This window comes from Festucalex cinctus, chromosome 4, assembly GCF_051991245.1.
Source record: "Festucalex cinctus isolate MCC-2025b chromosome 4, RoL_Fcin_1.0, whole genome shotgun sequence".
NCBI classification, from domain to species: Eukaryota; Metazoa; Chordata; class Actinopteri; order Syngnathiformes; family Syngnathidae; genus Festucalex; species Festucalex cinctus.
The window spans coordinates 22,339,612-22,356,006 of record NC_135414.1 but is presented as its reverse complement, the minus strand read 5'-3'; positions in this window follow the sequence as shown (position 1 = coordinate 22,356,006).

Below are 16,395 nucleotides of genomic sequence, written 5' to 3'. Positions count from 1 at the left end.
AGCCAACAAACCTGCTTTCAAATGGGCTTGTTCTGCAGGTGACAAGATGTAGCTCATTTCACTCCCAGACAGGCGGCAAGGTCACCACTCTCTCAGGTTCATTTTGCGGGAGGTGGGAGGGAGACAGAGGGGAGGGGCGGGGGAGGCAGCCATGGAATAAGGCCTCGTCCTCTTGCCTGGAGGTCATTCTCAAAGCCAGTCATCATATTCAGTCGGATAAGGGAATTGCTGAGATAAGTGTGTCTGTGTTTCAAACTATATATAGAGACTGTGGCTATACATTCATACAATACACACTTCTCAAGTTTGGCTGCTTTAGCCTGCTAACATTTCTGTAATTGCGATGCCTGCGTTGCGATCCTGATAGAGAGGCGGTGAATTATTAACATATCCCCACCGTTGGCTATTCTGGGGGATTTTCTGTAATAAGAGGCCCCTTTGTACTTTTGCCTGTCCTCTTGTGTGGCTGCCGGGCTTGTCAGCCTGATAGTTTAATCAGCCGACATGTCACAACCGGTGCTGGAGTGGGACTCCGGCCCTGTAAATGCAGATTTATATCTAAGTTACATCATTGAATTACATTTTCTGTCTAAATAGCGGGGGGAAGCTGGCAGAGGGGCTGTAATAAAACTAATCTACATACAGCTCTGGGTGGATAATCACATCTAATAAGTGGGGACTCACGCCCCTATTAGCAGGCGAACGGTGGGGGGATGACGGAGGACAATTTGAGGAGTCAGCTGTGCACGCTAATTATCTCTTTCGCCCGACGCCCGAGCGTGTTTGCGTGAGGTTCCGACACACGTGTGCGGCAGGCCGCGCTCTAAAGCAAGCCTCACTCATTTGTCAGGGTGGCTCGGATCAGTGAGCTTGATTCCTCCCCAGTCAAGATGCACCCTCTCACAAGTTTCATGTTTCCGGGCAGAAGTGGTACCTTAAAGTTCGGAGACATCTCCCACTGAGATCTATTATATTTGGACTGATTCATTCTAGAGTCCAAGCTGCTTCCATAACAAAGCCTTTTTTTTTTAACGTACAAGTAATGTTTAAAAAAAAAAAAAATTAACCGAGACGCTATTGCGAAACCTTGTTCCTTCTTTGCCAAAAATCCTTCCCTTATGCCATGAGGCCGCGCGTGAACTCAGGCAATATGCTATGTTTTGCCTAACTACAATAAAGTGTAAGTGTAATTGCACATTCACTCCAGTAGGCGGCACTCTCGTTGTCAGACTGATCAGGGTGTTTCAACATTGTTAATGAAGTTATTCAGCAGATTAATATTTCTTTTTTTGTTTTCTTGAATGTCAATAATGATACATTGTGATCCAGCAAATGACTTATAACAACTTTGAAGACAAATCATGTGATTTACAGCCGTCCACTGTCATCCATCCATCCATCCATCCATCCATCCATCCATCCATCCATCCATCCATCCATCCATCCATCTTCTTGATCACTTATTCCTCACAAGGGTCGCGGGGGGTGCTGGAGCCTATCTCAGCTGGCTTTGGGCAGTAGGCGGGGTACAACCTGAACTGGTTGCCAGCTAATCGCAGGGCACACGGAGACGAACAACCATCCACACTCACACGCACACCTCGGGACAATTTGGAGCGCCCAATTAACCTGCCATGCATGTCTCTGGAATGTGGGAGGAGACCGGAGTACCCGGAGAAGACCCACGTGGTCACAGGGTGAACATGCAAACTCCACCCAGGAATGCCGGAGCCTGGACTCGAACCCGAGTCCCGTCCACTATCAGTGTGTTTCTTTTTACCAGTTTACAGTTGAAAAAAGTGTCGGAGAAAATAGTCCCATACATGTCCAATCTGGACAACAGAAGCAGCTGGATAATGAATGTGTCTCCTCGGGCCTAAATGTCTAAAATTCTTGACTTGTGTGACACAGCTGTCGACGTGCGGCCTTCGGCCGGCAACAGCACATATGCATGTCTTCACCTTAAGCCATCCTAGCTATCTCAATTTCCTCTTTTGCTCCGCTCCTTGACAGCAAGGCGGTGAAAGGAGGGAGGAGATAAAGGGAAATGTGACCATCTGAGAGGCATTTGGGGTTTCCAGAAATTTTCTGTGGTTTTCATTATACACGCCTAATAACCAGAAAGGCCCCCTCAAAAATGAGTTGATGAAAACTCATTTGCTTTGACTGGTGGGCTCACTTTTTGCATGTCTGACTGGGAGAGTGGGTGCGGGCCCCCTCGAGGTGACAATCCGCCCACGTTACGTGGCACCACCCTCCGGGTACCATTATCCCGACCCGAGGCCTGTTGTCAAGCCCGAGCCTCCCCTCGCATCAAAGACATGATTAGAAACAATTATGTTGCTGTATGAAGGGATAAGCAATCTGTAACGCCTTTAAGGCAACGGACATGGAACAAAAGAAAAACATTTTACAGAAAGTAAAGACAATTTCCGGGAGAAAAAAATGTCCAACTGTTCAACAAACAGCAAGTTGAATGGTCAAATTGACAACAGGTGCTTGATCCATGAACAATAAATTTACTTGGCCAATTAGAGTTGGGATTTAACATGAGCCCATGACGACAATTGACGAACTATTGATGATTCATCATTGACAGGCTTCAAACAGGAAGTTCTTAGAGGGAAATGACAGCTGAGCTTTGATCGTCAAAGTGGCATCAGCTGGTTGCAGCAGAGCTAGACTGAGATTAGAAGACTCACAGAAAGGAGGGGAAGTGGACTTACTTGGAAAAAGCCAAATATCACTAAGTATCTTTGGTCAAGGTATACTGTGGATTAAATAAAGATTGCACTCAATGTGTACTGTATGTAACAGAAGAACCAAGGACAGATAACTCTTGCATATGGTTTTATGTATGTAATATTTATTTGCAAAGACAATTGCTTTCAAGACAACGTGGCAGAAGAAGTTCATGTCCCTGACAGAAAGTTTGGATATTACCTCAGAAGGCTGGAAAAAGTCTGATTTGACTTTGTCAATGACTACGTCGTTTACATGCCGTCAAAAACCCAAATATGCTCAAACTGTGGTTTTTATAAACCCGAATATGACACCCGGGTTACCCATTTTATAACCTTCATTGGATGTCTTGTGTTATGTGCATGCTCCACTTGCAAGGAATCTTGGGTCTTTTGAGTACGCCTGTATGCATGTCGGCCATCTTACGTTGCCAGTCGCTAATCAAGCCTAACTTGAATACATTGATTTTTCTGCGGCGTTTTGTTCAGTTTCATACATATTTGATGAGTACCCTGACACAGGTGAGGTTATGGATCTGATATTACCCAAGAATTAAAAACAATAAATAAATACAAATGAACCAAATCGACTTTCTCCCACCAATTCCCATTTCATGCTGGAGCTGTTTATATAGAAGAGTGACAAACTGACAGGTGTTCCAATTTTAGTAAATTCCGTTTAAAATCGTGTAAAACCTTCAAAGAAGCCTTTTATAACTATCATTTCCCAACAATTGGCCCATGGTTAAGAACCCCTTGATGATGTGATGGAAAAATTAATCCCGTCCTGTGACCGAGATTCACATACAACATCACACAGACGGAACACTGAATTATTCAGTGGCCCACTCGTGTCGTTTTACATGAATGACAATATGATAGGAAATTAATGAGGCATTATCCATTTATGATTTTTTTTTTCCACCTGACTTATTAATACCACACCCACCAGGTAAAAGTTAGCTTTTTAATTGGCGGACAAGCATTAGGAACATGATCTTCATGGCCACTTAATCACTGCTCGTCATCAATTATTGACTGTAAATGTTTCCACTGGGCGCTGCTCCCCCACCCATACACACGCACATGCACACGCACGCATACACACACCAACATGAACAACGCAGGTCTCCGTGCTTCAAAATGACACGTTTGGGTGAAATTCACAGCGACATTATCATCATCTCAGCTAAGTGGGCAATCTCCGGGCTCGGGCGAGCCGTTTATGCGTGTGTATTTTTTATTTTTTATTTTTACCCCGATTGAACTGTCGAGAAGCGATGCGAGGCGTGGCGAGGCCCCCCGGGCGCGCTGTCGCCGCATTACCTCGCTAACTGGAGACTCCTGTTTCACCAGAGAGCTATCACATTTCATAACATGGAAAAAATAACACTTTAGCAACCAGGGGGGGTCAGGTGGGAAAATGGTACCTCTAAATGAGGGTTAAGGCCGTATCATTGTCTTGCTCGCCAGCGCTCACCGCCGCCTCCAATAATTCCGCTGACCTTCTGCGCCATGCGGCTGGTTCGACATGGAGGGGTGAGCTGCCGGGGAGGCGATCCTTTTCATGCCGCCCCGCTCCCCTCAAAATGGCTTTTTTTTTCTTCTCGCAGACAATCATCTGATACGCGAGTTGAATGAAATCACAGATTACATAAGAAAAGGTCCTCGCCGGCGCACATCGCCGCCGATAAGGCCGCACCTGAAGTGACTGCTCTCCGCCTGCGCCGCCATCATCTCCCTTATCTGCTCTCCTTCCTTCCTTCTTCTTTTTCTTCCGCCTATTAACCTGCGCTCTTGATTTAAAACACCGTGATGGTGCCCGGCCAAGCAGATTAATATGTAAATGTCTGTAAAGCTTTATAATTACAGAAGATTAACTGTATTGTGGTATAATACTGGAGAGAGATGCTAAATTCCATCCATTCTCAGGTGCATAATGGTCTGTTTCATATCTTTTTTTTTTTTTTTTTTTTAATAGAAGAAATATTTAGCTTTTCTCCAGAACAAAGCGTTAAATGATATCCATTAAATATTTGGGGATGAAAAATAATTTATTTTTTGTGTGTGTGTGAGAGAGAGAGAGAGAGAGAGAGAGAAATAAAAATTCTATTAATCTGCTTTCATTAAGGTGAAAACGCCCACCTTCGATGTATGAATTTTCAAACCTTTACAGGGGGACACTGTGAAAGAATATATTTAATATTCTTCAAACATATTCTCAGAAGATCTAAATGAAGTGGCTTCTGAGGTGGAGTGTTTGTAATGGAATCAGAAGAATACGCAGCTACCAGGGAGCTTAATTAAACCCACACACGCACACACATATCCACTGATATTTGATGGTGTGTGAAGCAGAAGGGAGGGAGGGAGTTGGCTCATAAAAAAAAAAAGACATTGAGAATCAGAGTGCCACACTGTGGGCTGGAGGGATATGAATAATATTAAACAGTAAAGCAGGTATATTACATTATATGGGATGCTAAGTGAAAGTATATGATATATAGCAGTGCTACTTAACCAGGAATTGATCTGACCCCAGTCGTTCGGTGAGTCAGTTTCAGGGGTTCAGTGGAGGTCAAGACACATACCCGACTCGATATGGTTCGTGCTGATACGCCCCGTTTGGCCATCATTAACTTCAGGTGATCATGCTACACACTTCACACTAACTGTGCTGTAGGGAATTTGGTGTGCTTAGTGACTGTTGTGATGGTGTGTCGTGTTATTTTTATATTGTTATGATCCCTTCATAGTATGTCAAGCAAAAAAAAAGGAAGTGGTCGGACAAATATGTGCAATATGTATAACGGAACATATGGTGTTCCACAGGGTTCAAATCTGGGGCCTCTCCTGTTTTCTTTGTATCTACTGAACCTTGTTTTTCTTTTCTTTTTTTTAACTGCTCTATAAATATAGAGTTGAGTTGAGTGGTGGGAGACAGCGTCCTAATGGTTTGCAATGCCAAATTGAACAACTCTAGTTCTGCACAAGTTACCAGCAAAACTAAGGGAGCACTTCCTGAAGCTACAAGGAGAGGGGGATTAAAAGAAAACACTTTCTGAATTCAAGGTGATGAGAGACAGATTTAATGGAAAAGGCTACTCTCTTTCATTTTGTTCACCAGTAAACCCTATACCTATGTCTTGAATTTGAAAAAAATAAATACAGTAGGCCTATACATTTTTCAACAAAGCAGGGTTCAGTGAATGCTACTGGAATGTCCACCGGTTTTAGTGTGCATAGTTTGACAATAGCGTCGACCTGTGGGAAGGAGCTGGAAGAGGTGGTGACCAAGATGTGGAGGGTCTGAGATAATTTTGCCTGCCGTTGTCTTGACTTTTATAGCGTGTAAGTGATTATGATGAAAGAACACAGGCCTGATTCAATAACTGCTGTATATAACCTTTATGCAGCAGAGATTATCCTTGAAGTGTTGAACAATATTAAAAATTAGTAATCAGTAATTAAACATGAACACGGCCTATATATCCTGAGGGTGTAACATGTACAGTACATATATTCATGCTGTAGGTGGGGGCATATGGTGGGCGGAGTGCATCACTAAATCCATCAGCAGTGGAAATGGGTTTACAGCTCCTGCATAGATTACTCAAGCACTGTTTTGACTTTTAATATTAAGGTTATTGTTCGTAATAATCTTCCCCCAAATGAAATGATGACAATAGCTTAGCATACATTAGAACACAGCAGCTGACAGGCTAGCACAGGAGCATTGTTTACAAAGGACTGCAGAAGTTTTGAGATGTTGCAGTGAATCGGATGTGTTTTACAATCTCCGAAAAACTTCCCGTCGGCACAGCGACTTCCTGGTATCAAGTGTGTTCGCCTGATAAGACGAGGAAGTCAGGTCTTGTCGGAGGCTTCACTTATCTCGGTGAGACGCGAGAGGCAGATTGCATTTCAATCCACATGTATTATCTCAGACGCTTTGAGGTATTTTGTCGAAGAGCAACTCAGCTACTTAGAACGCTTTCAATGTTCATCCGGGGATGCACTTGAGAAAGTTTTTTTTTCTTTTTTCTTCACAAAATAAATAAATAAATAAATAAATAAATAAATACAAACATGCAAAAGGATTAAAAAATTAAAAGATTTCAAAGGCGAGAGAGTGACCTGAATATATAATCTACAAACAATGCTGGCTGACAATTTCATTTTATTTACTCACAGTCTTATTGGCTCCTATAAATACAAATAGTAAAGTCAACTATCCAACAAAGCCATGGCATCTGCTATAAAAAAAAAAAAAGAAAGAAAAAAATGAAGCCTGTCCCGCAAGAGCTTAGAGGTTCACTTCTCCGTATTCTTTGTGTAAGAAAATGTCTAAATCAAACGCGGTTATCTTAAGCAGCTTCCCCTGATTACAGAACGAGTTTGCGAGACTCTTTCCAACTTATTTAGCCTGATTTGTTTAGCCCTGAGTATTTTACCCCCTCCCTTGTTGAAATCCTCTTTAATTTATTGGTTAAAAAGACACAAAGGGAATGCAGAGGGGGGCTTTAACGCCGGGACAAACTAGAGTGCACATCCAAGACAATCCCGGTGCTACCTGTGCCATGAAGATTAGACCATTGTGCAGGGCCGCAATGTTATCGTGCCAAGTGAAGTCTGTGCACTCGGAAAGTCGCCAGTAAGGTGCTTAAGATATGCAGTTTTGTCACGGGATTTATTGATACGGTTACAGGGAGAAAAGGTGCCCTGGTATCTTGGATAAAGTCCTCGCCGGAGACCGTTTGAGGATTTTTTTTTTTATGATGGTATATATATTTTTACACCTCCTCAGCAGTGTTTTGTGGGGTGTTTGCGCCTTGCTAACATTTCATCGACTTGCTACAGGACTCAAAATCCTCAGCACACTAACCCAAACACGAAACGGGAGCTTTACCGCCCTAGTCCTTCCTCTATGTACACTAGCTATAACCCTGAACCATATTCCTAACCTTACAAAGACTACAAGCATCCCTAACCCAAACTCTTTCCTTAGCCTAACTGTGACCATCAGCAATCTGAAGCCTCAGCAGTCCAATGCTAACCCACAGTACACTAAACATAACCTTAACCATGACCCTCCACATATTAGAAGTCTCAGCACCCTAAACTTAACACTTCAGAAAGCCGAAGTCCCAACACCCTGAACCTTAGCTAGCTAGCTCTAGCTCTTAGTAAATCCACAACAACTGGAAGACAAATCAGCTAAAGCTAGCACTAACCTCAACCATTAACCTTACAGAGAAAACATCAGCATCATAACACTAACTTTCAGCATCTTAATCTTGTCTCTATCCTCTCATTTTCACCCCTCCGCCCCAAACCATGAACACCTCATCCCAACATGGATAACCATTTCAAAACGACTCCTGTCCACTACCGATTGTAAATCCTTATCATCTAGAATAAAATCAACTTAAAGACTTTGTAGTTGATACGTTAAAACATCACACAGCAGATGTAATGGCTTGAGAGACCATTAAAAAGCACTGAGATAATATAACATTAGTAATATATCTCAAAGGAGACCGTACTAAAAAGACAATCCAATCCTGGAGCCAGGCTATGCTCGAGGACCCGTAGGTGGACTCCAGGCCGGAGCAATAAACAAATGAACAGAATGGCGTCGGAAGTGGCACAGTGTTCCGTATCAGAGCTCTGCTGTGTCGGCACTCTGATTCCGTTTGTGCTCTTACATAATTAAATTTGGACTTGGACGGCGCTTTTTAAAGAGATTATGCGAGCATATGTCGCTTGAACACATGCCAGCCTGTGAAGAGCGCCTCCTTTTCATGAGCACGTATTAGCTTTGGAGAGTTTATTGGAAATTAGAATGAAGTTTGCTGCCAACAGTTAATGAATTAGCCTTATGATGTGAGTCCAAAAGGAGGCGAGCGCGCTGGAACTTAACTTGACGTCAGGATAAAGGAGAAAGGTCTATTAAACAGACTGCATTTTGTTTTAAATTTCACTTTAACTCAACAGCAAAGATGATTCATATACTTCCCTTTCATATAGCCTTTTATCATGTGTATTATTGGAGAGAATATGATTGTAGCTTTGGCAATTGAGCAATTTATACATGCAGTATGTATAATATACTGCGATTGGCTGGCAACCAGTCCAGGGTGTCCCCCGCCTACTGCCCAGAGCCAGCTGTGATAGGCTCCAGCACCCCCCGCAACCCTTGTGAGGAATAAGCGGTCAAGAAAATGGATGGATGGATGTACAATATAAGTTGTGTATAATATTATATTGATCAATAATAAAATTGCATTTGCTGTACATTTTATTTATTCTTCTCTAAATGATGATTAATCCCACCTTCCCACAACATACTGAAAATGATTCCTTGGGATCAAATCCCAGTGAGGGTAAGCGTTTAAGGAGTTAAACTAACACTGACTGAGATAGAAATAAGTCATGTCTGAGAAGAGTGACTTTTCTACTCCTTTAGTGTTGTTGTTGTTGTTTATTGAACATATAAACACATAAACATAGATACAGAACCCCTAAAGTGACATCGGATAATTATTATTATTTTTTTTAAATATGTTTCTTGTCCGGACGAGAAAGTTTTCTTGTCTGGATAAAAAACTTTTCTTGTCCGGACAAGAAACCTTCTCGTCAAACATATATATATATATATATATATATATATATATATATATATATATATATATATATATATATATTATATATATATATTTTTCCCATGTCACTTTAGGGACTCCGTACATAGACAAGAAACAGAAAAGAAAATTTAAAATAAAAAGAAACATACAATCAATTAATGACAATTTACATGTTCAAAGGGAGTAGGAGGAAATTGAAAACTTATCTAGTCCTACCCCTTATTATTTGTATCTTTTAACTTATTTCATTAATAATACAATAAGTTACATTTCAATAATAGAAAATGTGTAATCCTGCTCATATGGCGTATATACATAAAATTTATAGAAATACACGATAATAATACATCCAAATACTCACATATACAATTTTCATTACACTCATACTGGTACATCAAAGAAAAATTTACATTTCTACAATTGTACTAACTCATGTCTGATTTAAATAATGCTCTTGAACTTTGCCTTTCAACATTTTTTTAAACTTAGCAAGTGACTTGCATCTTTTCAGCTCATTACCAAAATTATTCCACAAATTCACACCTCTTACAGAAACACACCTTTGCTTAATATTTGTTCTTTTTGTTTGTTTTTTTGTTTTGTTTGTTTGTTTGTTTGTTTGTTTTTGTAGACACTTGTACCTCTTATCTCATAAGGACTGTGTCTAATTTCAAACTTCTGAATACTGTGGCAGAGTATATTGTTGTGTATTTTGTACATTATTTGTGCATTATTTGTGTGTTAATTAAACTGTGATTTATAAGTGTATTCTCTTCCAGTCTTAAATATTGAACTATTTAAAAAAGTATTAATTTATCTATGGAGAGTGTGGAGCTAAATGAACTCTGAAAACGTGTTAAAATCTACTGTGGGAGTAAATTCAGCACTGGACTTTTTGCTGTTTGAATTGAAGACTAAATTGTCCATATGGGTGAATGTGAGTGTAAATTGCTGTTTGTCTAAATTCTCATTAAGCTGCACTGCATCTGCAGTGACGTACTTGAAACCAAATACATGGATTCGCTTTTAGATGGAATTCAGCACCTCGTCCAAACCTAATGGCGTACTTTCAGTGTTATTTTGTTTACTCTCCGCCATCATTCCTGTCTTCACGCCTGCTCCACGTCTCCCTGCCTCGCATTCATCAGGAATGGGAGCGGACAAGCCAGTTGGCTCCACTTAAACGCGTGCACATATCAGGCTGCGCTCCCCTCCCGCATCTGTCATTTTCTCTTTGCTTGAAACATGGCCGCTGTCAGCGCACCGGCTGAATATATCACTCAGGCGCTTGCTTGCCTTTTATTCCCGTCTTGCTCCGCCGTCACCACTCCAGAGCGGCTGTGAGGGTCTGTAAAGGTTTAAGCGGTTATTCCAGTCATTATTGGCTGTTAAACCTGGTGATGGTCGTAAAGGCCCAGCCTCTTCTCCCCCCTCTGTGCCTCAGAGGTCAGCCGATGGTCTGGTTTATGGGCTCGCAGCACCGTGCATCATGACTGGGGCCGCCGTTTCATTCCCGACCCCTCCACTCCAGCCACTTTCCATCCAGTCGGCAGGACGGCTGGGTAGGCAGGCTATCTATTTTTCCCGTGTCGGCCGGGTTAACCCGAAGCGGCGAAAGGCCGCCCAAGTGCCATATTACTCCTCGTGGGCTGATGTGGGGGGGATTGTGATTTGTGACACCGCACGATATGAATTGACTGGACTTGCAAGAGCGGAGGCAACCGTTACGGGTGGCGCCGACGTCAAGAGCAATCCAGCAAATTTATAGTGCATTTCAAGAAATTGTCATTTTTTTACAATCCCATAAGCGTGAGAGTGAGTTACGTGTGCTCGTAAGTTTGAAACATTTCCTCGCCCCAAGCACGAATTCCCGACATCATCATTGAGTTTCCAAAATAAAGGGAATGACATCAATTTTATTTGACATATTCAAGAAGGCCTTTGCCTCACGTTAACTATTGTTACGTATATGAGACCACATCAGTTATGACTCAAGGAGAGTGGAGGACAACTTCTGTCGTACTGAGCGCTTGTTCATCTCATTGACACATTATTCACAACAGTACAGTAAAAAGTTTTCAAGCTTGGGATTCAAAGCAGCCATTTTATTTTTTATTCAAGAATCCCTCTCAGCCGCGTGAAACCTCTGTTCTTTTAAAGAAAAGCCACATTTAATGGCGGTTCTGCCAGAAAGGGACAGTGTTCTCACTGTTGCTTCCGTGTGCTAATAATTCATTGACCTGCCAATTATTATCTCGCAAAACAGGAGGCAGGAAGGAGAAGAAGAAGGTCCCATAAAGGACTGCTACACCCAAGCCAAAGATACTTGGATGTTTTCCTCATCTTTTTTTATGGCTCATTTCTTTTTGAAGGCTTTCTTTTGGAGCTGCACACCAAGTGAGCTGTCGTTACTGTGAAGTGCAGGCGCTTTTATTGCCAGCGCCTCTGGTGACCTCACCATGCTGAATGAAGTCATTGACTGGGCTGCAGGAAGACAAACCGGCATTCCGGGGAATTAATCAGGTCCATCAGCAGCAAAGCGGCAGGACGTTGGACGGCTATGCCACCGTTGGCCCCAGGGAGTTGACAGCCAGCTGATAGACCCGCGGCCTTCATATTAAAGTACATGAAAGGCCGGCATCGCAGATAAGCTGTGACAGTGAATGGGGGGTGGGGGGGGTTAGGGGCTCTCAGCACAAGCTGGATGAATGAAGAATGACCTCATCCCTGAAGCCACCAAGTAGTGCACTCAGGTTTAAAATGAACCAGAACCTTCAACAGGGTGCAAGCTCAATTATGAGGTTCTTTGGTGTCTTGCTCTAAGGCATCTTGGCAGGGGTGAGTTGTTGATTCAACAAATGTCCAAAAACCTTTTGCCGTCTTTTTAGGTCTGCATGTCTGTTACACGTCCATCTCAGATAGGCTTTTAGTTGTGCAACCTTTTTCTCTGCAGGCCATGTGATCTAAAATGATGGAAATAAGAAATAATAATAACATATATATAATAATAACATATATATATATATATATATTTGTGTGTGGATTTTGCATTCCACCACAGATCACGTTTGGCGGTCAATCCTGTGATTGACTGGTGACTACTCCAGGGTGGGTGCCTTTTGCCCATAGTCAAACGAGATGGCCTTTAAAACAATCCACAGTGATACATTTATTTATAAGTTTTAATTTGTTCTGTGACTCACTCATAAATCAGATCCGTTTTCATCATTAAAATTAATTGAAATGTCATTAATCCTTGACATTTGGGTGAGAAGCTCTCTCATCTGGGAGGGGCTCAGAGTCGATAGTCAGATGAGGTGGCTCGGGCATATGGTTAGGACGCTCCTTGTACGTCTCCCTGGTGAGATATCTGGGTGTGTCCCACTGTGAGGAGACAACCCAGGACACGCTAGAGACACTTTATCCAAGCTGGCCTGGGAACACCTCGGGATCTCCCCGGAATAGTTGGACGAAGTGGCTGGGGAGTAGGAAGTGTATGCTCCCTCAATCTCTTGTGTATCATGACATATTGTTCTTGTACTCTTTTCTTTGCTGTTTGTCACCTCGAAAGGGTCAGGACCTTCGTAAACGGACCCCTTGTATGCTGCTTCAGCTTGTGCTCGCCTCTTACAATTGTTCTTGTGTGATGGCTGCTAATGTCCGAACTTCGGGAATAGACTCCCAATTCGGAGCATTCAACAAACGTTTTAGTTCTCACACGGCAACGGCATAGCAGCGCTGGCTTAGGTCTCTCAAATAGAATTTGGACATCTACTAATACTTAAGTATTATTTCATCTCACTTACAATACGCTGTTGAGGTTTTTGGTGGCTGAAAGAGTAGCAAGAGTTTCACGCAGATTTATGAGTGCCACAGTGGTTGAAAAGCCAGCAAGGCCCTTGTTGAAGATGAGGAGCCATTAGCTCACAGACTTGAAGCTTTGTTATGTTAACTGTTCCGCACTTTATGCTGAAAAGCTACACCCCATTTTATCCCTTTTCAACCAAATAGACTTTATTTTACCATTTTATAGCTGTCTTTCTTGCGCGTGAAAGGAAGTCAGTCGGCGATGTTTGGCAGCGTGTTTGTGTATGTGCCTCCAAAAAAAGGGGATAGATGGGGGGGGGGGGGGGGGTGCTATGTGTCTGAATTCCTGAGCTGTGTGAAAAAGATCGCCTACTCGGGGGCGGAATTTAATGAGATGATCAATGACCCTCAAGATTTGCATTCACAACACAGAAAGAGAAGAATGAACGCGCGGTGGACTGAATGAGTTAACTGCGATTGTGTTCGAGGGGCCCTCTTGGAAATGCGAATTGTTTCTGAAATCTTTCTTTTTGATTGCAGACCGTTTCTTTTGATGTAGCTGCGAGGCAGACACAAACAGGACGAAAATGATTTTTCAAGTTCCTGTAATGTCTGATTAGTCAATAGCTATTTTCACTATTTTGACCAGGGGTCACCCCAATTGGGTCACACCTCTGGCAACAAACGAACCGACATCTCACGGCTGTACAACAATTTGTTCTGACTGATTCTCTGCTAATTGCTCTCACCTTCGCCTCTCCTTTGCTTTGAACTGCAAAGGGTAGGACGGAAGAGGGAAAGGTAGGTTGGAAACAATACTGACAGTGAGCAGCACGTTCTCACTTTGAATTAACAGCCACATGAGCCTTTTTTCGGATCACGTTGGCGATCACACAACTCTGGTATTTACATCTAGTTGTTCTGCATATGAATTAGTTTGCACTCTATACAAAGTCAAGTGAAGCCTGCTGCGCCCATTCCGAGTCTTAACATCTTCGCCAATGTTTTAAATGTGAGCTATGTCGCACATGACAATGAACAATATATCCTCATAGTATCATTACTGACTTGTGAGAGGAAATATGGTGCCAAAGAGCATTCTGCAGTCTGCTGGAAAATGTGAAGAGAACATGGCTGAGAAAAAAAAAAGCTAATAAAAAATGAAGACCATATTACTTAATTTAACAAAATTATCTGCCAAAGTAGAGGACGTTTTGACTGAAGATTTCTGGTAATTCTTATTTTAAATCAAACACTCATAACCAGCAGAGGTGAGCGCGAAAACAAATGTGCGTCACTCGCCAATCGTCAACAATCGGGACACCCTGCAGCTGTCAATCCGTTTAAAGCAGGATTCTGTCATTGCTAAATCAAAGCCGCTATTTTAGGAACAACAGTATACAGTATTTCATGGGCGCAGTCTGTCAATAATCACTCCATCAGCATTATGTTAACCATGCTTCCATCCTGTTAAATTACATAAAATGTCACACAATAGGACGCCTTAGCTATCTACCACCGCGCCTGATGTAAAGTAAACGAACAGAGCACTAAACTAATGCTTGCATGAACATAGCAATAACGAGGAATTTAGAACTGGAGGATAACATTATCATCACGGTCTGTAGTCACCCGAGCTCTACAACTGGGCCGGCTATCAGTATTAGGACTGAGCCAAATGAGAGATGGCTTGTAGAATGGTATGCGGGGAAGCCGGAGAAAAACACACTCCACACAACAGGATAATCATTTAGAGAAACCTGATAATCAAGCTTTGCTGACTGAACACAAGGAAGGGAAAATTTGGCCTGACTGTCTGTATGTATGTGTGTACCCAGCCAGAGACTACAAAATACACCTTCGACTACTGTTGTGGGTCACATGTCATGACAAAGGAAGTTCACTGTCACTGGTGTGCCCCCGCCCCAATTTGCCTATTGTGAGAGTGAAGTGGGGGCGGTAGAAAACGATGACATCATGCAGCAGCCAATGTTTGAAGTGCCAGTCCTGAAGGAACCACTTACAGCAATTAGGATATCCTTGAACAAGCGTTTGCGCAACATTGGCTGGTTTTTGGCATTTGCTTCCCCGTCCCTGCCTACTAACTAGCGAGGTTTGATCTCCCGTAATTATCCGCCCAACCGGCTCCTCACTCCTGACAGCTCCCTCCCCGGAGAGGGCTGAATGCCGCGGCTACTCGCTGATTGCATCAAAGTGTCAGAAATTGCAACATCAAAAATAATAACTGATATTCCGGCAAGCAGGCGGCGCTTTGAATATTTCCTTTAAAACGTCCTCTAATTTATGTCTCGTTCAGTGCCAGCCAGCGCGTGTGTGACTGCGGCAAATAAAAAGCAAATAAAAGCAGAGGAAGTGCATTCATTATTGAACTGCTATTTACATATGGCAGACTATTCCGTCTGAACTGGCATGAAATAGATAAACGTTCATTCTGGTGTTGCTTCAACACCATCCTGGTCTTCTTTCAGGACTTGTTCAGCGTCTGCACTCTTGGCCGACTTCCTCACGGCGCGCCTCATCATTCATTCTTAAGTCTTTGTTATCCTCGCTCAGCAAAGCTAATAGAAAGACAGGTGGTGCGCAAGCTAAGATAGCAATCTGCTAAAATCATGAAAACAACACCAAAGAGACCCCGATTTCCCTTGTGGGATTAATAATGTCTACCATCAAGCTATTTATCTATTGTCATTTTCTCACAAATCCCACACTGTTTACCTTTCATGCTCACATGAGCTCATATTTCCCATCAATCACAATCAGTAGCGTTAGTTTCAATTAAAGCAGACATTATGCTTTTCTTTTCACAATTTAAAACCTTACGATATGCTTATCAGAAGCTAACGCTAATCAGTGCCAACAACACAGTGCAGCTTTGCTTAGTGTTTGGCTTCAAGAGTTCTTGGTTCTGTTTAGCCCGCGTGGATCTTCTCCGGGTACTCCGGTCTCCTCCCACATTCCAAAGACATGCATGGCAGGTTAATTGGTGCTCCGAATTGTCCCTAGGTTTGCTTGTGAGTGTGGATGGTTGTTCGTCATTGGACATGTATGGGACTATTTTCTCCGACACTTTTTTCAACTGTAAACTGGTAAAAAGAAACACACTGATAGTGGACGGGACTCGGGTTCGAGTCCAGGCTCCGGCATTCCTGGGTGGAGTTTGCATGTTCACCCTGTGACCA